At 39.6% G+C, this 22,957-nt stretch overlaps 1 long non-coding RNA gene across 1 annotated transcript; it reads right to left on the bottom strand.

Moving 5' to 3' along the window:
* Positions 1–12,082: 12,082 nt before the first annotated feature.
* LOC130718426 (uncharacterized) lies at positions 12,083–17,126 on the bottom strand. Its single transcript, XR_009012623.1, has 2 exons — positions 13,879–17,126; positions 12,083–12,441 (listed from the first exon to the last, which is right to left on the bottom strand). It is a non-coding gene; the product is annotated as an uncharacterized LOC130718426 (long non-coding RNA).
* Between the last annotated feature and the right edge of the window lie 5,831 nt (positions 17,127–22,957).

The following is a 22,957-nucleotide window of genomic DNA, read 5'->3' on the forward strand; positions in this document are numbered from 1 at the left end:
CTGGTACTCACCTTTCACTTGTTTAACCACTAACTGCGAATCTCCTTTGATAAATAACTTCTGGACTCCCAATTCAATGGCCAACCTTAAGCCGGCAATTAGAGCCTCGTACTCAGATTGATTATTGCTCGCCTTGAACTCGAACTTGAGAGACTGTTCAATGATCATTTTATCTGGACTTTCGATTGTTATTCCCGCCCCACTTCCAGTGTTATTAGAGGATCCATCCACAGACAGGACCCATTCTCCTTGAGTCTTCTCTCCTTCAGTGGGTGTTAATTCCGCCACGAAGTCAATTAAACTCTGGACTGTGACTTGGCCCCTTGGCTCATATTGTAAGTCATACTCTGACAGCTCAACTGACCAGCTAACCAATCGCCCTGATAAATCAGGCTTCTGAAGTACTTGCCTTAAGGGAACATCAGTTTTAATTTTGACTTGGAAACTTTGGAAGTAAGGTCTGAGGCGCCTTGCAGTTTTCAGAATCGCCAAAGCCGCCTTTTCAATTTTTTGGTACCGCAATTCTGCCCCCTGTAAAGTATGGCTCACGAAATATATAACTTTCTGCTTTTTTCCTTCTTCCTGGAGCAAAACCGTACTTACCGCCTTGTCAGTAACCGCCAAATAGAGCACTAATGGAACGCCTGGTGTTGGCTTGGAGAGTACCGGTAATGTGGCCAATGTTTCTTTCAATTTGGTAAAAGCTTGTTCGCATTCCTCTGTCCACTGAAACTTTGAATTCTTTTTTAAACATGTGAAGAACGGGGCCGCTTTGTCACCCGCCATTGGCAAGAAACGTGACAAGGCGGCCATTCGCCCTGTCAAACGCTGAACCTCCTTTACACTTGTTGGGCTTTTCATTTCCAAGATCGCCCTTCCCTTATCTGGGTTTACTTCTATTCCTCTTGATGTTAACATAAATCCCAAGAATTTTCCTCCCTGGATCCCAAAAGAACACTTCTCAGGGTTTAACTTCATTTGATATGTTCTTAACTGATCAAACGCTTCTTTAAGGTCGCCGCCATGATCACTAGCCCTGGCGGATTTTACAATCATGTCATCCACATACACCTCCATATTCCTGCCTACTTGCTTTGAAAAAATTTTGTCCATGAGCCGTTGGTACGTAGCTCCTGCATTCTTCAAACCAAAAGGCATTGTCTTGTAACAATAGTTCGCCTGATTGGTCATGAATGCTGTACTTTCCTCATCCGAGGGATGCATCATAATCTGATTATAGCCCGAATAAGCGTCCATGAGACTTAAAAGTTCATTCCCTGAAGCTCCATCCACAAGCTTGTCAACATTGGGAAGTGGGTACGAATCTTTGGGACACACTTTGTTCAGGCTCGTGTAGTCCGTGCACATTCGCCATTTCCCATTGGCCTTCTTGACCATTACAACATTGGCGAGCCACGTTGGGTACTGTACCTCACGGATGAAGCGGGCCTTGATCAATTTTTCAGTCTCTACTTGTACAGCCTTGTTCTTTTCTTCACTCATTCTTCGCCTTGGTTGGATGACCGGGGTCGCCCCTGGTCGTATGGCTAGTTTGTGAGTGATCACCTTGGGATCAATCCCTGGTACATCATTGATGGTCCATGCGAAGAGATCTAGATTATCACCCAGAAGGGTGATTAGTCTGTCCTCTTGTTCTGTTGTCAAACCACTGCCAATCTTTAGAAACTTGTCCTTGACTTGCACCTGCTTGGTTTCCTCCAGCGGCTGTGGGCGAAAATCATCAGCATCATCTCTTGGGTCCAAGCTAAATCCTTCTTGTGGGAAGATTTCTGTAATTCGGTGGCTCTCCTTGGCGGCCTTCCGCCCATAGAGCGCTACGCTCCTCAAATAGCATTCCCTTGCTGCATTTTGGTCTACACGCAATATCCCGACCTTCCCGTTGCAGGCGGGATATTTAACAGTTAAATGAGCAGTTGAGATGACCGCGCAGACCTTGTTGAGGGTGTCTCGCCCCAAGAGTACGTTGTAATTGGCTCTACACGCCAATACTAAGTACTTTACTTGAAACTTCTTGACAAACTCTCCTTCTCCAAAGGCAGTCGGAATTTCGACGTATCCCCGCACACTGACACGGTCTCCTGTGAATCCCACCAAAGTTCCCCTGTATGGTTTCAAATCTGATTCCTTTAGTCCCAGGCGATCAAAGGCGTCTCCATAGATGATATCTGCCGAAGATCCCTGGTCTAAGAATACCTTCTTTGTCACATAATTGTTAACCCTAATTGTTACCACAATTGGATCGTTGTCATGGGGAATTACATGCGCAAAATCCTGAGGGGTGAATATAATAGGGGAATGATTCACCCAACACTCGCCTTCGTTGGACTCCTGTACTGAGTGTACTGCCGCCACGTAGCGTTTTCTGGCCTTACTTGAAATTGCACCCCCGCCAAATCCTCCTGCAATAGATGAGCATTCCCCAACAGGATCGCCCAACTCTTCAACTATCTCTTTACCTTTACCTTTGTCCCCTTGAGTGATTTTAGCTACCTCCGGCGCTGCTGTGTCTTTGACAAAGTTTGCCAAATGGCCAGCTTTAATCAAGCGATCAATTTCCCGCCTTAAATTCCAGCAATTATCTGTCGTATGCCCCAACGCTCTGTGGTACTCGCACCACCTATTGGTGTCCACGTTAGCTGGCGGCCGCCGTGGGGGTGGTGGGTACTGCACAACGTTGGTCTGTCCAACCGCCCTTAAAATGGTACTTAAGGGTGCATTCAACTTTGTAAGTGGGATTGGCGTTGGCGAAGCACCAGGCTGACCAGCTGTGGCAGCAGCAGGACCTTGTGAATTTCTGTGCCATGTATTTTGAAAGCCAGGTTTAGAGTTGTGGTATGGTCCCGGTCTTGGTACGCGGGGGGTTTGCGCTATCCTGGTTTCCTTCCCCGCCTTAGATTTGTCTTGTGAAACACCGCCAGATTGAGACTGCTTACGTCCTTCCTCTCTTTCTTGTTTCTTCTGGTCATCTTGCTCAATCAATATGAACTCTTGAACACGAGCGCGAAGATCCATCATATCCTTCGCCGGTCGCCTTGTTAAGTCTCTATTCAAATCTCCCGCCCGAAGGCCATTTTTGAATGACGCCAAACAGACATCTGGATTTTCATCCTCCAACTGCACCGCCATCTTGCTGAAGCGTGCCATGTAGGTTTTTAATTTCTCGCCTGGTTGCTGATGTATGCTGATAAGATCAAACATTGTTGCTTTTGTGGTTTTATTGGCGGAAAATTGAGTCAGAAACTTAGTGGACAGATCAGTGAAATTATCAATGGAGAAGGGCGGTTGTCGAATGAACCACTGCATCGCCATGCCCTTGAACGTGGAAGGCAATAATCGACATTTTACCGCATCCGACGCCCCGCCGATCACCATTTTAGTATTGAAGTATCTAAGATGCTCCATAGGATCAGATTCGCCCGAAAAGGCGTCTAATGCCATGGTTTGCAGGTGCTTTGGAATGTCCACCCTAGTGATGGCTGGAACAAAAGGTTGGAATTCAACTACATCCTCCGCCTCCAGGCGTTGTTCTTGCTTAAAATTCTGCCGCTGAGTAAGATACTCAACTTGGGCTTGCAACTGCTCGTTTTGGGACTGCACCTTCTGCAAGGTATCTAACATTTGTTGCAAAGCCGCAGGCGTGATACCTGTCACTGCCTCTTGCGCTCTCCGTGGAGCAGTTGTTTTAAGATCTTCCAAGTTCACGTAGTCAGGCGGCGTTGAACGCCGCCGAACACCTGGATCTGATTTAGCGATCAGATCTGAAGGTCTTCCCGGAGCTGCATTCACCAATGACGCCGGCGACGGCGCCACTGAGTGGACCCCCTCCGAGGAAGCTTCCTGCTCTCGGTCGTCCAGTACGGGACGGTTGTTGTTTCGTCCGCCGGCGCGACCGCCGTGTCGACCACCACCGCGCCGGCGATGATCGCGCCGACCTACGCCGTATGAACGAGTCTCCATGGCTCGCGATTCCTCCTTCTGTCACCGGAAGAGCTGAGTCTTCCCCACAGACGGCGCCAATGTTCTGTACTAGGGCAAGCTTATGTAAGAGAAAGACAAAAAGTAAACCCTAGCAGAGCACTAAAATAGCAAAACTACCATAAAAGGAATATTCTCATTAATGCTGAAAAAGTTGGTCTCGTACAAGTGGATGACCTCCCCTTTTATAGAGGGGGTGGTCATGATATGGATCTTTCCTATATTTGGGCCTGACAATCAGGGCCCAAATCCCCGTACACATAAGACAAATCCAAAGGAATCTTCCAGCTGGCTTGTGGGTCCATCACCTAAGGGAGGGCAATGAAGCTCGTCATGTTGCCTTTCCCGCCTTGGCTATCGTCAATGGTTTATTGTTCATTTTGGGCGGGACATAATCTTCTTTATGTCCCGCCCAGTCCAGTGAGGAAGAGAGAAATGAGAGTGAGTCGAGGATGAGGTGGATGGAGGGATAAGGATGGTGAGATATTTTCTAATTATATTTTGAGAAGATATATATTTTTTTAAAATCGGTACGAATTGATTTAGACACTGAATGATTTAGCTCATAGAGTTAAGATAAAAATATAAGAAGGATATATTATTATCCCAAAAATTATGAGGAACTCTATGAAATGATAAAATATAAATTTGAATCACTTTGAGCAAAATAAAATGATTCATAGACCAAGAAAGAAGTAGAAACTGAGCTAAAGAATAATTGTGAGACAATTAGAACAAATATGACGTCGTCATATTATGCGTATAAGTCAAGTATAAATTATAAGAAAATGACAATAGTACTTATCATCATTTGAAAGAAAAAGACAATTGTCAGATAGCTCACGGAGCGTTGAATTGAGTTTATCGAATAAAACAAAAGTTATGGCTTATTAAAAATAAGAAGACTAATGATATTATTTCTATTTTCAATGAAACTATAGAAAATAAAATATTTTGAAATTAATTATCATTTAAATGATTTCCTTGATTCGTAATTAAAATCAAGTCAGGAAAATAACTTTAAAAATAATAATAGATTATAAACACTCAATTAATTAATATAATGAAATTAAATAAATAATCTAGTTATTTATTTCAAGGTCTTACAATACTACCCCCCAAAAAGAAAGTTTCGTCCTCGAAACTTGGTGTCAGAGAAAACTCGGGAATAACATTCCCTCACATTTCCTTCCACCCTAAGTAGTGTCAGAGCGCATCCCAAAACTGGGAGACGTCACAACGAATTCACCTCAAAGGTGACATACAAGACAAGAAGCACGACTTAGGTATCTACTAATCGTCCTCCACTAGATCTAGATATCATGCTCATAGTAGTGTTCTAAGCACCTACATCAATCGCCTACATGAACGACCTCACATGTATCATCATGCCCTCCCGCTAATAGTCCAACCATAATACTAACAATCATAACATCATGCTAATACTATTCTAATCTCGTCACATGTTTCTTCTACCCAAAATCTCGCACTCAACATCCATTGACCAACAACTCTTAAGCAAATTCCCATCTTAATTAGAATCTAACAATCCATCAACCTAATCTCCTTTCCGAACTACCCTTATTCAAACCATAAAGTCAACCTTCCTCTTAGTCACAAATCAAATCATAACTTATCTCAAGTCTTAACACTCTACACAACTCGAGACTCAAAATCTCTAGCTTGATTAGTCTCACGTCAAACAATCCTTAGTCTTTAAACCTCCGAAGATCTAACTGATATCCTCAAAACTAAAACCACTAACTCTCTTATTCTCCCATGATTCTCAACATACAAAATCAATCTCGACCATAAGATTCCAGTTCAACTTATAAACTCTCAGTTGCTAACCTCGTCGTGTTCCTCTAAAATCCAAAATCATTGTTTGATCATTACTTACTGTAAGATCAAGATTTGGTCATGTGGTACAAATCTATGTTTTGATGATAACAAGTATTTATTTGTGGATGAACAACTATGATACTCTAATGTTTGTCTTGAGTGTTTTGACAAACAGGTTCTGATTCTGACACCAGAAGATATATTCGTCAGAAGTTCTGAAGATCAGAAGATCTAAAGATCAGAGGATCTGAGGATCAGAGGATCTGAGGATCAGAGGATCAGAAGATCAGAGGATCAGAAGATCTGAGGATCAGAAGATCTGAAGACCAGAAGCTCTGAGGGACCAGAGGCTCTGAAGGTCCAGAAGCTCTGAAGGTCCAAAAGCAGAAGTTACGAAGGTTAGAGGATCCAAGCATCCCTCTGACTCTGATCACCAAGCTTCACAAGTTCCAACACGAAGCATAGCTCTGATCAGATGTCATTGGTTAAAGGCAAATGTCTCTATCAAGAAGTACAAGAGCAGTGTACTATTCTGACAAGCCTACCTACCAAGGTTCAGCCACAGCAGGTTCTGGAAGTTCCAGAAATGCCCTCCAACGGTCATATTCTCTCAACAGAAATATCCTTTGCACCTTGGTCTATAAAAGGCTGAAGAAAAGAAGAAAGCTAAGTGAGAGAAACCAAGAGCTGCAATACAAGAAAAGATTCAAGCCTCTACTTTCTTCATCTGTTCTTATTTGGTTTACACTCAGCTTATTTAGAAGCAAACCTTTGTAAACACCAACCTCAAACAGTTGTTTGATTTTCCTTAAGGGACCGGGTAGGTCAGTATCCTTAAGAAGACTAAGAGAGTGAATCTTAGTGGTGATTCCTTTAGGAGATCAAGGTTGATCGGATCCTAGAGAAGACTAAGAGAGTGAATCTTAGTGTGAGCTAAGTCAGTGTATTGTTAGTCACTTGTAGGTTTCAAGTGCAGTTGTAACAATTATCTGATTAGTGGATTGCCTTCATTCTAAGAATGAAGAAATCACCTTAACGGGTGGACTGGATTAGCTTGAGGGATTTATCAAGTGAACCAGGATAAAATACTTGTGTGCTTTTCTCTTCTCTCTATCTTTATCCGCTGCACCATCTATCTCAGAGAAACCGAAAAGATTTACTTTAAATCTTAAGGGGAAAGTTTTTATAGTGAAAACGCTATTCAACCCCCCTTCTAGTCGTTTTTCACACCTTCAATTGGTATCAGAGCGCAAGTTCTGATTACCACACTTAACAGTGTTCAGTAGATCCGGGCCAGTGTGAAAAACTCATGGATTCCACCACTACTACAAGCAAATATCAATACAGTGCCAGACCACCTATCTTTGATGGTCAGAGATTTGATTTCTGGAAAGACAGAATCAAAAGCTTCTTTCTTGGCTTTGATCCTGATCTCTGGGACTTTGTTGTTGATGGCTACACCCCTCCTGTCGATGAACATGGTGTAAAGATCCCAAGGAAGAAGATGAGTGAAGATCAAAAGAAGGAGTTCAGAGATCATCACAGATCAAGAGCTATTCTGCAAAGTGCCATTTCATATGAAGAATATGAGAAAATTACTGATCGTGATTCCGCTAAGTGTATCCTTGATTCCTTAAAGATGACACATGAAGGAAACAAGAAGGTGAAAGAATCAAAGGCGCTGTCCTTGATCCAGAAATATGAATCCTTCATCATGGAACCTAACGAATCCATTGAGGATATGTTTTCCAGATTTCAGTTGCTCGTAGCTGGAATACGACCTCTCAACAAGAGCTACACAACTAAAGATCATGTCATAAGGGTCATCAGATGTCTTCCTGAAAGCTGGATGCCCTTGGTGACTTCAATAGAGCTCACAAGAGATGTTGAGCATATGAGTTTAGAAGAACTCATCTGCATACTGAAATGTCATGAGCTGAAGCGCTCTGAGAAGGCTAAATCTGAGAAGTCAAAAGCTCTCCAAGCTGGAGCAGAAGAATCTGAAGAAGCATCAGAAGATTCTGATGAAGATGAGCTGACTCTAATATCCAGAAAGTTCAACTGCATCTGGAAGCACAGGCAGACCAAATACAAAGGCTCTGGAAAGGCAAAAGGAAAGTCTGAATCCTCAGGTCAGAAGAAGTCCTCACTTAAGGAAGTCACATGCTTTGAGTGCAAAGAATCAGGGCACTACAAAAGTGACTGTCCAAAGTTGAAGAAGGACAAGAAGCCAAAGAAGCACTTCAAGACAAAGAAGAGTCTGATGGTGACATTTGATGAATCAGAGTCAGAGGATGTTGACTCTGATGGTGAAGTCCAAGGACTCATGGCTATTGTCAAAGACAAAGAAGCAGAGTCAAAGGGAGCTGTTGACTCTGACTCAGAATCAGAAGGAGATCCTAACTCAGACGATGAAAATGAGGTATTCGCTTCTTTCTCTACCTCTGAACTGAAACATGCATTGTCTGATATCATGGATAAGTATAACTCCTTATTGTCTAAGCATAAGAAGCTGAAAAAGGACTTATATGCTGTTTCCAAGACTCCTTCTGAACATGAGAAAATTATTTCTGATTTGAAAAATGATAATCATGCTTTGGTAAATTCTAACTCTGTGCTTAAGAACCAAATTGCTAAGTTAGAAGAAATAGTTGCTTGTGATGCCTCTGATTGTAGAAATGAATCTAAGTATGAAAAGTCTTTTCAAAGATTCCTGGCTAAAAGCGTAGACAGAAGCTTAATGGCTTCAATGATCTATGGCGTAAGCAGAAATGGAATATATGACATTGGTCATTCTAAACCTTCTGAAGTTGCTCCATCATCTCTTAAGAAAGGAACTTTCTCAATGTCAAAATATCATGCTCAAATTCCTTTATATTATCCTGTTGAAAGACCCAAAGTTGTCAGAACTTCTGGGCTAACTAACAAGAAAGGACCCAAAAAGTGGGTACCTAGGGATACGATTATATATGTTGCAGATATCTTCAATAGGTCCATCGAAACTCCAACCATGGAACCTGGACAGTGTATGCAGGCAACACATGACGGGAGAAAGGCATATGTCCCAAGATCCAAAACTTAAACCTGAAGGTGAAGTTGATCTTGGAGGTTTCAGTAGAGTAAGATTTGGTCAAGGAATCATTGGTTTTTGATAAGAACCCCTCTGTTGATATTCTGAACGCTATTCATGTTAGAATTAATGATAAGCTTGACTCTGACAAGTCAAAGCTAGCTGAAAAAGCTTGCAGAGATGAGCATGACCGTTTCAGAAAGAAACAAAGACTCAGAACTTGTCAAACCAGAAGCAACAACATCAGAAGATGCTACTACAACTTCTGACTTGCGTCATCAGAAGAAGAGTAGGTTCATAGCTTCTCATTCTGAAGCATCTGAAGATGGAATTTTTTCCAGAATGGAGATGTCACCAGAACCTCTGGACTTTGACACTTCTGCTCTCATAAGAAGATATACTAATCAGCAGCCAAGTATCCCTTGGTATTCCTTCTGAGGGGGAGTATTTCGTCTTATGCTCTTACTATTTTTTTTCCACCTTCATTCTTTTTGCTTATGACAAAAAGGGGGAGAACTTATAGTATCTTGACAACTCCTATATTATTTAGCTCAGAATCTAGATATTACTAACGTTGATATTAAGTATTAGATTCAGGGGGAGCTTAGCTCAGAATCAAGCACGAGTCTTGGATTCAGAAGGAGCAAGATAAACTATACACATCAGGATAAGTTTTAACTCTGATACCTTATACTCTGAGTGTATTCAGTTTATTTGTTTAGAGTTGTTCATCAAAATACATGGTTTTGTCATCATCAAAAAGGGGGAGATTGTAAGATCAAGATTTGGTCATGTGGTACAACTCTATGTTTTGATGATAACAAGTATTTATTTGTGGATGAACAACTATGATACTCTAATGTTTGTCTTGAGTGTTTTGACAAACAGGTTCTGATTCTGACACCAGAAGATATATTCGTCAGAAGTTCTGAAGATCAGAAGATCTAAAGATCAGAGGATCTGAGGATCAGAGGATCTGAAGATCAGAAGATCTGAAGATCAGAGGATCTGAGGATCAGAGGATCAGAAGATCAGAGGATCAGAAGATCTGAGGATCAGAAGATCTGAAGACCAGAAGCTCTGAGGGACCAGAGGCTCTGAAGGTCCAGAAGCTCTGAAGGTCCAGAAGCAGAAGTTACGAAGGTTAGAGGATCCAAGCATCCCTCTGACTCTGATCACCAAGCTTCACAAGTTCCAACACGAAGCATAGCTCTGATCAGATGTCATTGGTTAAAGGCAAATGTCTCTATCAAGAAGTACAAGAGCAGTGTACTATTCTGACAAGCCTACCTACCAAGGTTCAGCCACAGCAGGTTCTGGAAGTTCCAGAAATGCCCTCCAACGGTCATATTCTCTCAACAGAAATATCCTTTGCACCTTGGACTATAAAAGGCTGAAGAAAAGAAGAAAGCTAAGTGAGAGAAACCAAGAGCTGCAATACAAGAAAAGATTCAAGCCTCTACTTTCTTCATCTGTTCTTATTTGGTTTACACTCAGCTTATTTAGAAGCAAACCTTTGTAAACACCAACCTCAAACAGTTGTTTGATTTTCCTTAAGGGACCGGGTAGGTCAGTATCCTTAAGAAGACTAAGAGAGTGAATCTTAGTGGTGATTCCTTTAGGAGATCAAGCTTGATCGGATCCTAGAGAAGACTAAGAGAGTGAATCTTAGTGTGAGCTAAGTCAGTGTATTGTTAGTCACTTGTAGGTTTCAAGTGCAGTTGTAACAATTATCTGATTAGTGGATTGCCTTCATTCTAAGAAGGAAGAAATCACCTTAACGGGTGGACTGGATTAGCTTGAGGGATTTATCAAGTGAACCAGGATAAAATACTTGTGTGCTTTTCTCTTCTCTCTATCTTTATCCGCTGCACCATCTATCTCAGAGAAACCGAAAAGATTTACTTTAAATCTTAAGGGGAAAGTTTTTATAGTGAAAACGCTATTCAACCCCCCCCCTTCTAGTCGTTTTTCACACCTTCACTTACTCCTCTAGAGTCTAACTAAGTGATAGTAAACCAACAAGTCTAGTCTCTCAGTGTATTTAGTACACAATCATATAACTTATGGTTTCATAACATTCAAAAGAATACTTAGGCATCTCCAACATTGAATCTATTGACTTAGACTATCTCTACTTAAAGTAATCATGCGAACTAACCATTTAATGACTACACGACAATCATAAACTTCCAGAGATTTAGATCTTAATTCTCTACAATCAAGTGCTTAACATAACCTACCTACCAACTCGACTAATCATCGATCAAATCTAATCAATCCTCCTATCATAGTCCATGCCAGTTGTAATTCCAAATATCACCCCCTCAATATTCAGTTGATCAGGCTGAATATGTTGGCGATGGAAATTCAGAAAAACCCACTAGTAAGGCCAATGAGTCTATCTCATCAAGTTGTCACATCTAATCTTAGATCATCTCTTAATCTATTCAATCTCTAACAATTTTGTCTTGAAAAAGACACAACCTTAATTCCTGGAATTCATACAACATCTCATTAGGATTCATTCTTAGCTTCTATCTCTCCTTACTAGCTTATACTAGTCTAAGACAAGCTTCAAGGGTTAACGAAATTCTCTAAACCCTATATAACTTCTATACTTAAATACAAACAACGGTCGAAGGAATGAGTCTCATACTTATACCCTATTACTATCAGAAGAATAGCAATCTCTACTTGAAATACCACATGATAGTGCAGGAACTAACAATAACGGTTAAAGTTTTGGTGGAAGCAGTAACCACCAAGTCAAAGCAAGCAGTCAGTGCTCAAAGCAGTGATAGCAAGCAAGAAGCTTTCTACTACGCTAAAGAAAGAAAACAAGCCGTCAACAGGATTGCCCTCAGCAAGCAACCCTCAAATGATGCCCTAATAACTACACATTGTTTCCTTAGGAAACAATTCAAACGATCTATAAAGTAACACTCAGTCAATCGACCAAAACCCAATTGATCGATTACAGAGTTCACACAACCTAGCACAGAAGACCTATTCCCCAACAAGCTCTGGTTATCGCAACCAAAGCTCTGATACCACAATGTAACACCCCGATTTTCGGGTGCCACGGTAGTAACATGTTAAAGTAAATATGCAATCTTTTCCAAAAGGGATTTATAAATGTGAGTATTTATTTATTTTTTCCTTTTCGAAGTGTTTCTAAAATATGTAATGCATACTCCCAACCGTAAATAATTTACATCTGGCCTCGATCAAGGCACAGCATAGAGTACATGACAAATAAACTAAGATCCAACAACGGACTCACTATGCAATGACTCCATAAATCCGATATACTCCCTATGATTTCCACACTGAGTAACCATAGGAAAGCAATGCACCGGAACCTACCCGAAACCTTAAATACAAATCATAAAATGATCCTGCAAGCTTAAACCAATAACGGTAATCTTTTCTACCCAAAGGCTCTAGCCCTACACCCGACTCTATTCTTCGAGTCTTCTATAGATCTTCCAAGTGGAGTAGCATCTGCTCACATCACCTCCTTTCGTCGTCTGGCAGCAGGCCGACCGCCCAAACACAAACATACAAACAAAGCCAAGGCGCTAGGGTCAACTCACAGAAATAAGTAGATATACACTCAACATGTGATATGGGGTATAGATATATGTTGATATATACATATATATAAACAATCCTAGCATGTTATGGCTCTAACAATGCTTCAATAATCAAACAGCACACAGTTCAAGTCAGAATGAATGTATGCGTGATATGCAATCATGATCCGGATTTGTGACGCGTTCCCGTTCGCCACAAGTGAAGCATTCCCGTTCTTCACTATGGATGAACCATTCCCGTTATTCATCCTGGATGAACCATTCCCGTTATTCATCCTTGGTGAACCATTCCCGTTATTCACCATATGATGAACCATTCCCGTTATTCATCATTAATGCAGGGTGAACCATTCCCGTTATTCACCATGAGATGCACAGGTGAACCATTCCCGTTTTTCACCCGATTGATGCAATATGGTTAGCCAAACAACGAATCGTCCTTACCACGTAAGTGTTTAGCTCAAAACCCAAACTCACAACAAACCCAAGAGTTAGTGTCGGTCAATACAACACAACTCGGAGTAAGTGTCGGTCAATACAACACCACTCCACCAACAAGAATACACAAGGGTCTAGTGTCGGTCAATACAACACAGCCCAAACAACAAGAGCACTAAGTGTCGGTCAATACAACACGGCTCCAACAACAAGATAACCCAAAATCAAAGCCAGAGTCAGTGTCGGTCAATACAACACGACTCGGAGTTAGTGTCGGTCAATACAACACAACTCCCACCACAAAACCCACAAACAAAGCCCAGAGCCTGTGCCGGTCAATACAACACGACTCGAACAACACTCCCAAGAGTACTAGAGTACTCGGTGACTTTCAATCATCACCATAGCTCACCTCAGTGGCTTTCCCGATTCCAATAACTCTCCAAACCCACAACAAAGTCGACTTTTCCCCGTCTTTCGTAAATATTTTCCCCTTCAGTTCTCCTATGCTTAAACGTTAATAAAAATTGTTTCAATTCGAATTAGTCAAGTTATGAGTTTATTTCTCAAAGTCTAAGTTTCCCAAGTCTTTATTTTTTCAAAGCTCTATCATTCTAAGTTTTCAAAGATCAACCACCCAAAATACATTTCCCGGGGAAAGTCTAAGAATTCCAACATATGGCTAAGTCTCAAACCCCACATTTGGACTTGCCTAGGGTTGTTCATCCAACCCGAAATATCAAAGATCACCAGATCAATGAATCTCCACTCCGAAATTGCGTCAAAACGCTCAATCCAACAAAAGCACAACATCACAAGTATGGAAAAGCATCATAACATCAACTCATCATCAAAAAAAACATCAGATAAAGCATAAGTCGAATTTATCGACGCCTATCATGCAGTCATAGCTAATATGTAAGTTGCCCTAACCTTAGGCGCTTTCCTTACTAAGTTGCGACTCAAATCAAATCCAGTCATATCTTTGCTTTCCCGTGTTGGCTCACTTCCGTCTGTTCTTTGGCTTCGTCGTCAAGCGCTTCCGTTATTCATACCCTTCATAAGTACACATAACATAATCACTAATTGAGCTACCTACTTTCCAAGTCTAAAGCTACACTCTCAAGCAATTGACTCGACGAAATCACAAGTTAAACTCAATCTCCTTAATGGTTATAAACCATCAAGATCAACCTCAGAAATTAAGATAAGTCATCATAATGACAACAAAGCAATAACAAAGCTTCAAAATCTTATGACTTAGTAAATCAACTTTAAAACCAAATACTCATATGCTTGTCAAAATAGATAAGTACACATTACTAGTACTTACTCCTCTCATTTTCCTTAGAGATCTCAGTCTCTAATAGGATACTCATTGAGGTATTTTCGCAATACTACACACCACTTCCCGTTAAAGCAATTAACACAACATCTGCAATAGCATTCTCCTATCATCCTCCTTAAGTAATCTCTTCCCGTTTTCTATTCCATAATCCTCTTTATCCTCAATACTTACTTATCAAGTCACCTACAACAACTTAATGTCTCAACTCGCTCTCACGATCTATTCCTCAAGCCAACGTTGTATCATTATCAATTCTTATCAAAACCACTAACTCTTATCAAGTAATCCATAAACCATAGTTAACTTCCAAGGCAACCAACTCTTCTTATCTAATGATTATGTACTTATTCATGACTCATAAGCTCCTTCAAAACGATCGAATCATTTCTCTTAAACTTAAACTCGCGATATCTCATTAGACACACAACCCTAGTCTCTTCGAAACTCCACTTTGGTTCTACAAAAATCCCAACTTATAGATAAGTCATCAATCTCTAAGAAATAACTTCTAGTCCTCAATCAATCCCTTAATCACTTCTAAGTCCTTGAACTTCCAAAGTTTCAAATCTAGACCTTCTAGAACCAAGTATTTATAGTAAAGCTCATAGACTTCTTGGAATTCAAGATTCAATCCTAAGTCATCTTCCAACATCAAGATTGCAAACATAACTTAATCTATTCTAATTAATACCTTTCGGAGTCTAATTCCTCACTCGGAAATCCAAACTTAATTGCTCTAACTCTATCCAATCTTGTTATTCCTAAGCATCCATCGACTAGCGAGATAGTATCAATACACTTATTCCCTAACACTCCGACAACTTGTTCGACTTTCAAAACTTTTCGCAATCGCTTTTTAACGAATAAATGTGTGTGAACTCAAACGTTCTCTATTTTCATAAACGGATAAACAACGTACGTAAGTAAGTTTAAAAATATGTCTTCCTACTCCAACGCATTGCAATATCGATTAAAATAAAAGGTTTTCTCATCTTTTTCCCAAAGCAATTCTTTTCACTTGAAATAACTAATTTTGTCAAACGATTATAAACTGTACAGCAACTTTAGCTAATTGTTAAATACGTCAAATGAACTCCGAAAAATCTAATATTTTTATCCTGGCTTCATCTACAGGTTTTGTAAATCCTCATAAATTTTCAAGTCTAAATTCAAAGTACAAAATTCAGGAAAAATCGAATACTACAGCAGTTCGTGAGAAACGGGACAGCTTAACCCGTGCTCACCAAAATGCGTATAACTTGAGCTAGACAAATCGAAACGAAACGAAACCAGTGGCAAAAGTTTGCTCACAGAAAAAGCTACAACTTTTATGAAGAACACAGTTCGAAAATATTAACCGAAACATACGATTTTAACAGAACAGCGGCTACTACTTTTGAAAACAACAACAGTTTTATGTGAGTTTTCGCAAAAGCTTTTCAAGCACATTAAGGCTTAAAACAAAATCCTTAAAACCCCCAAAACCACTTAACTCAAAGGAAAAAACTTTTTAGAAAACTTAATACATTAACATAAAACTCTACTCAACCACTCAACCTTCGTAAAGAGATTAGTAAAACATATTACATTAGAAATATATATTTTCTTCAGCCAATTAGCAGTAGAAAGAGTTTCAAATATGTTTTATATTAAAGTAGACTCTTGGGGCTTTCTAAAAAGTGGTCATACACCTAAAACGGATAAAAGATGAGAGAGTTATGCAATTTTCAAGTTGGAGAACCGAAACAGGGAATTGTCCCCTGCAGGTTCTGTTAGTGACGGAAAAACAGAGCTTTGTGACGGAAAAACTGATGTTTGTGACGGACTTCATAACAGAACGTGGTTTTGAAATTTCCAACATGTTCTCAGCACCATAACACTATCTCAAACCATTTTGATTCATCTAAACCCCAGATAAATTTAGAAATCAAATATACAAACATACTAATCAAGAAATTAAGGCTTTTACCAAGGAAAATGAGAAGATGATGTGCCGGTGGCGTCCTCTGCGTGGTGGAGCTCACGGTGGTGGTGCTTGGGTCCTTTCATGGGGGTCTCCATTCAAAACCAGAAGAAGGAGAACAAAGATGGTGGATTGTTAGGCTCCATGGAGAGCAAGGAACGGTGGTGGTTAGAAGATGGAGCAAATATGTGATGAGAAGGGGTGTGTGTGGCTTTCATATTGGTGGTGGTGCCATGTTTGTTGCTGCAAGTTAGAAAGGAGAAGAATCATGGTGATAGTGATGGTGTGATCAGCGGTTGCAAGAGGGAGAGTAGAGGTGGTGGCTCATGGACTGGTTGTCCATGGAGAAGAAAAGGATGTGGAGATGCTGATCAAAAGAGAAAGAGGAACGGTGGGGAGTTGTTGCAGCAAATAAAAGAAGGAGATAAAGTAGGTAACAAAGAAAGAAAAGAAGAAGAAAAGGAGAAGAAAGGAAGAAAGAGCAGAAATGGGTCTGCTGAAGAAAGAAAGAAAACGTGAAGGAAGAAAAAGAAATAGTGAGGAAGAGAGAAATGAGAGTGAGTCGAGGATGAGGTGGATGGAGGGATAAGGATGGTGAGATATTTTCTAATTATATTTTGAGAAGATATATATTTTTTTAAAATCGGTACGAATTGATTTAGACACTGAATGATTTACCTCATAGAGTTAAGATAAAAATATAAGGGTGATATATTATTATCCCAAAAATTATGAGGAACTCTATGAAATGATAAAATATAAATTTGAATCACTTTGAGCAAAATAAAATGATTCATAGACCAAGAAAGAAGTAGAAACTGAGCTAAAGAATAACTGTGAGACAATTAGAACAAATATGACGTCGTCATATTATGCGTATAAGTCAAGTATAAATTATAAGAAAATGACAATAGTACTTATCATCATTTGAAAGAAAAAGACAATTGTCAGATAGCTCACGGAGCGTTGAATTGAGTTTATCGAATAAAACAAAAGTTATGGCTTATTAAAAATAAGAAGACTAATGATATTATTTCTATTTTCAATGAAACTATAGAAAATAAAATATTTTGAAATTAATTATCATTTAAATGATTTCCTTGATTCGTAATTAAAATCAAGTCAAGAAAATAACTTTAAAAATAATAATAGATTATAAACACTCAATTAATTAATATAATAAAATTAAATAACTAATGTAGTTATTTATTTCAGGGTCTTACAGAGCTCGCATAGCCTTCTTCTTCGTTCTTCACGTCGTGATTCAGAGGGAGAGAGAAGAAATCAAAAACCCATCTTTTAACCCTCTTCAGATCATGGGTCGAGTGAAGAAGAAGATGATGGGAGGAGATGACCATTGTAGCTTGGTTAGATCACGTGAGAAGCACATGTGTGTCCAGTCATCACTCTCTCTCCTGAATGATCACGTGAGAAACACGTGAGTAAGCCACGTAAGCTTCTCACGTTATATTTCTGACGGAAAGCTAACGGAAGACCAAAAGTGCAACTGTGTGTATAGTTGGGGGACGAGTTTTGCTAATTTTGAAGTTTAGGGACGATTTTCGCATGAAGGCAATAGTTGAGGGACCAAAAGTTCAATTAAGCCTTAAAAGTACAGTTTCAGAAGAAACTCAAGTACTTGAAATGATTGAAAATGATGAGATTTCAATTAATTATGTCGTGAATAAAGTAAGATGGGATCGAAGCAAAGTCAACATTGATGACCTTTTTGCACATAGCACAATATTACATGTGTTAAACGATAATGAGGATCATGAGCCAAAATCTGTTAATGAATGCAAACAAAGAAATGATTGGCAAAAATGGAAAGACGCAATCGAGGCTGAGTTAAAATCGCTTGAGAAGCGTAAAGTTTTTGGGCCTGTAGCCCGTACACCTGAGGGTGTAAACCCAGTTGGATATAAATGGGTTTTTGTACGGAAAAGAAATGAAAATGGTAATATTGTCCGATATAAGGCAAGGCTTGTTTCCCAAGGTTTCTCACAAAGGCCTGAGATTGATTTTGAAGAAACATACTCTCCTGTGATGGATGCAACTACTTTTCGATACTTAATTAGTCTGGCAGTTTGTGAAAAGCTTGATTTGCGCTTAATGGATGTTGTTACAGCTTATTTGTATGGATAACTTGATACCGACATCTATATGAAACTCCCTGAAGGATTTAAGTTGCCCGAAGCACACATTTCTAACAGTCGGGGTGATTATTCGATTAAATTGAATAAATTAATCTATGGTCTAAAGCAATCTGGGCGTATGTGGTATAATCGCCTTAGTGAGTATTTGCTGAAAGAAGTATATAAAAATGATCCAATTTGCCCTTGCATATTCATGAAAAGGTCTGGGCATGAGTTCGCTATAATAGTTGTTTATGTCGATGACTTGAACATTATTGGAACTCCAGAAGAGCTTCCAAAAGTTGTAGATTGCCTAAAGAAAGAATTTGAGATGTAATACTTGGGAAGAACTAAATTTTGTCTAGGCCTACAAATTGAGTATCTAAATGATGGAGTATTTATGTACCAAGAGACTTATGTCGCAAAGGTACTAAAAAGATTCTGCATGGAAAAATCACATCCATTGTGTACTCCAATGCTTGTAAGGTCATTAGATATGAATAAAGATCCTTTCAGGCCTAGAGAAAATGATGAAAAATTACTTGGTCCCGAAGTACCATACATGAGTGCGATCGGAGCATTAATATATCTTGCTAGTCATACTTGACCTGATATATCATTTTCCATTAACTTATTATCAAGATATAGTTCTACACCTACACGAAGACATTGGAATGGAATAAAACAAGTCTTTCGTTATCTTAAAGGCACAATGGATATGGGTTTATTTTTTCCTTATATGTCCAAACTTGATCTGATTGGTTATGCAGATGCTGGATATTTGTCAGACCCGCATAATGGGAGATCTCAAATAGGCTATTTGTTTACTTGTGGTGGAACAGTCATTTCATGGAGATCTACGGAACAAACTATAACCGCCACCTCAGCTAGCCATGCAAAAATATTAGCATTACACGAGGCAAGTCGAGAATGCGTTTGGCTGAGATCTGTGATTCAATGCATACTTGATACTTGTGGTTTGTCCTCTGAAAAAATGCAGCCAACAATCATATATGAAGATAACACTGCATGCATTGCTCAAACAAAGGAAGGATACATCAAGGGAGATAGAACAAAGCACATATCACTGTAAGGCCCAAGTTTTAAAGCTTTGGATAAGTGAATAAAATAAAAGAGTTTATTTGATTAAGATAAATTTGTGAAGGAAAAAGGTTCAGGGAAAGTCCAGGAATTTATCGAAAAACCGATAGGAGTTATTGCACGATTAACCTACGCCTAATCCTAGGTCAAAGGTATTAGTGAATAGTTAATTTATACTTTAGGACGCGATGGAAACTAATTCCAAAAATCTTCAGAGAAATGTTAGAATTTCTCTTATTCGTCTATAAACAAGTATTTCGATGCGAAACCCTGGAACGTACGAACGTCAAATTCCAATTCTCGGAAGTTTGCCGAAACGGAATCCCTGATAGTTCAAAAACCCTAAAATCGGCGGACGATGAAGACTTTTTCTATTCGGAGCTTCAAATGAAGATTCCACCCGCGATCGCCTACTTCTCTCGTTGTTTCTAATCTTTCTTCAGAAGGAAGTTTTCTCATCCGACATCCACTGCAAAAAGTAACTTATCGGGTAAAAAGGTTTTACACCGATTTTGCATTAGTCACCTAAAATAGAAGGAAACTTCTGTTGAGTTTTGGATTTCTGTCGTCAAAACCTATCTTAGAATTCACGGAGAACGAAGCCGGAAAAATAGGAATCACTCTTATATTTTTATTTTAACTCTATGAGTTAAATCCTCCGGTATCTAAACTAATCTGTACCGGTTTACAAAATATCTTCTCAAAATATCTCCCTAAAATATCTATTCATTCTTATCCAGTCTTTGATAAATATCTATTCATTCTTATCCAATCTTTGATAAATATCTATTCGTTCTTATCCAAACTTTGATAAATATCTATTCGTTCTTATCCAATCTTTGATAAATATCTATTCGTTCTTATCCAATTTCTGATAAATATCTATTCAACCTTATCCGATCCTTGATAAATATCTACTCATCCTTATCTAATCTCTACAAAATATCTTTACAAAATATCTTTACCAAAATATCTTCTCAAAAATATCTATCCATCCTTATCCATCCACCTAGTCATCCTTATCCAAACTTTGCAAAATATCTTCCATTTCCTTCACTATATATAGGTTGTAAGCTAGAAAATGAGAATTTTGCAAAACTCACCCATTTTCTTTCCCCAAAACCGCGGCCAAGAGAGGAGAAGAGGAGGAAGTTGATCTTCGCGAATTCTTGCCCGTTTGCTTCACCGATCGTTGCTAATCGAAGACCTTGAGGTAGGTAAACTATATCCCTCTTCTGATCGTCGTTTCTGTCGACTTCTCCTAAGTCTTTCTGTGTCCAAAGTTTTGAGGTTTTTGGAAAATTGTCCAAATAGCTTGATTTCTCTGTCTAAACATCTTCCCTGCATGCTCCTGAGCGTGTTCTGCGGATTAGATTTTGTCAGATGTCGCCGAAATTCCGCCGGAATCAATTCTTGCTTCGAATACCCATTTTTAAGCAAAGTCGCAACCTTTTAGCTTAGAACTCTCGACTTGGCTTAGTGCTAGTAGGATTAGTTGTCATAAACGTCGTTGTTGACATCTCCATCCAATTTGTTTCTCAAAAATCCAGTTTTGAAATTCTGAGTTTAAAATAATGACCAAACTACCCCTATGTCAGTTTTCGATCCGAAAATTTTTCCGAGCTTAGATCCGCCTTAGTTACGACTTATGATAACCTAGGAACCAAGTTTGATCGAAGAAAAATCGACCCTCCCAATTAGGAAAAGTGGCCGAGAGCTATACCAAGGGGGGGAGGAAATCCGACTTTTTCGAAAACTTGTCCTAACGCGTTAGATTGGCGTACCACGGAGTTGTAGTGTTCCGTGTGACCCTAGGACTTATTGTTTGCTGAGTTTCTGACTCATTGTGATTGATTTCTGTGAAATTTCTTTAAGGCTCGTTTGAGGAATTCGGAGGACTTGAGGAGGAAGATCGTGAAGGAAAGTTCAAGGAGCGAGCTGGAAAATCAACAGGTGAGGGCTACTCTCTGAATTACTAGATAATGCTTTAGGTGTCGACGAATTCGACTTGATTTATGTGTTATGCACTTAATTGCTAATTGCCTGAAATGATTTCTGAGGCTTCGGCCGATCTTGTAGAGTACTTGATGCCATGATATGGTGTGCTAAATGATTCACATGTTATGTGCTAAATGGTTAATCTAGGATGTGTTGGAATATGCTGTTTATGTTTATTGATTGAGCTGATTTATTTATGTGACTCCACTTATATCTGTTATGCTTTAGAGTGAGGATAACGGGCACGTCATGCCGATTTTACTTTGGGATTTTGGGAAAGTTTGATGGGACGGACCGAGGTTCGTACCCTATTATTGTTTTATGGATCAAGACCTTCTCTAAGGAAAATGAGTTTGAAAATGATATTGGAAAAACCCCATTTGAGTTCATGTAAGAACTTGGGTTGTTCTGTCTAAGGCAAGAAGGGCTTTTAATGAGGCATTGTGCCCGGCCAGCTTACCTGGGAACTTCTCGGGCCATTACTTGGGTGATGATGGACCTTTTGCTTTGAGACCATCTCCAGGGAATCATTGGAATTATGGGATCTTTGAAACTAATAGGATTAGAGACGAAACTTAAACAATTTCATAATGAACCTCCATAATGTATTAAACAACCTCAAAACCCTTAATATAATGATAAAAGACTCAGACGAAAGTTTAGGGCTCGAATATTAGTTTTGAAAAATGAGAAGTGTCGTCGAGTCCAAGTCTTGAGGAAACTTACAAGTTTCCGATTATGCTTATACTCTTTCGCTCGATGAGCAGTTTAATGTTTGGCTATCTAAAGTTTAGCCGGAGACTATAAGTTTCCAAGTACTGCGGTACCTTTTCGCTCGATGAGCAGTTTATTGATTGGCTATCTAAAGTTTAGCCGGGAACCATGAGTTCCAAAGTACATTCTTCTTCTTTTGATTAATTCATTTTGTCGCAGAATCGACGTTTGCCTTAGGGTAGGCTTTTTAGAGACAATAAGTTAGCTAGAACACGTGACGACGTGTCGAGTGAGGTCGGAGACGTTGTTTGGCTAATCACTTGCATTCATGCACTCATTTTGAGGTTAATACACGGCGGATTACCGGACCTCGGTGGATTCCAAAATGGTCATAAGACCCGGATTTCCATATTTAGGACACTACGGTGGTCCTTAGTAGCAGACGGAATGGCAGACCTACGGGTTCACTGCTGATCTGACTACTTTTGTGTGGTGTAAGAGGCGCCCGAGCGGAATGGTCCCACTTTGGCCGGTGTTAGGGCTGACTCGATGGTGTCCATCCTTCTTCCGGAATGCATTTTGTTACCCAGCATTGCATTTCATGCAACATACATGCTGACTTAGTTGCTGAATGTGATTGGTACCTATTTATCCTACTTGAGGCATGCTAATTGTTATTATGATCTTTATATTCATTGTGATATATGCAACCCTAGGATGTTATCCCTAAACGTATAAGCCTGAGAGGCTAAA

Source organism: Lotus japonicus, chromosome 5 (assembly GCF_012489685.1).
Source record: "Lotus japonicus ecotype B-129 chromosome 5, LjGifu_v1.2".
In the NCBI taxonomy this organism is placed as follows: domain Eukaryota; kingdom Viridiplantae; phylum Streptophyta; class Magnoliopsida; order Fabales; family Fabaceae; genus Lotus; species Lotus japonicus.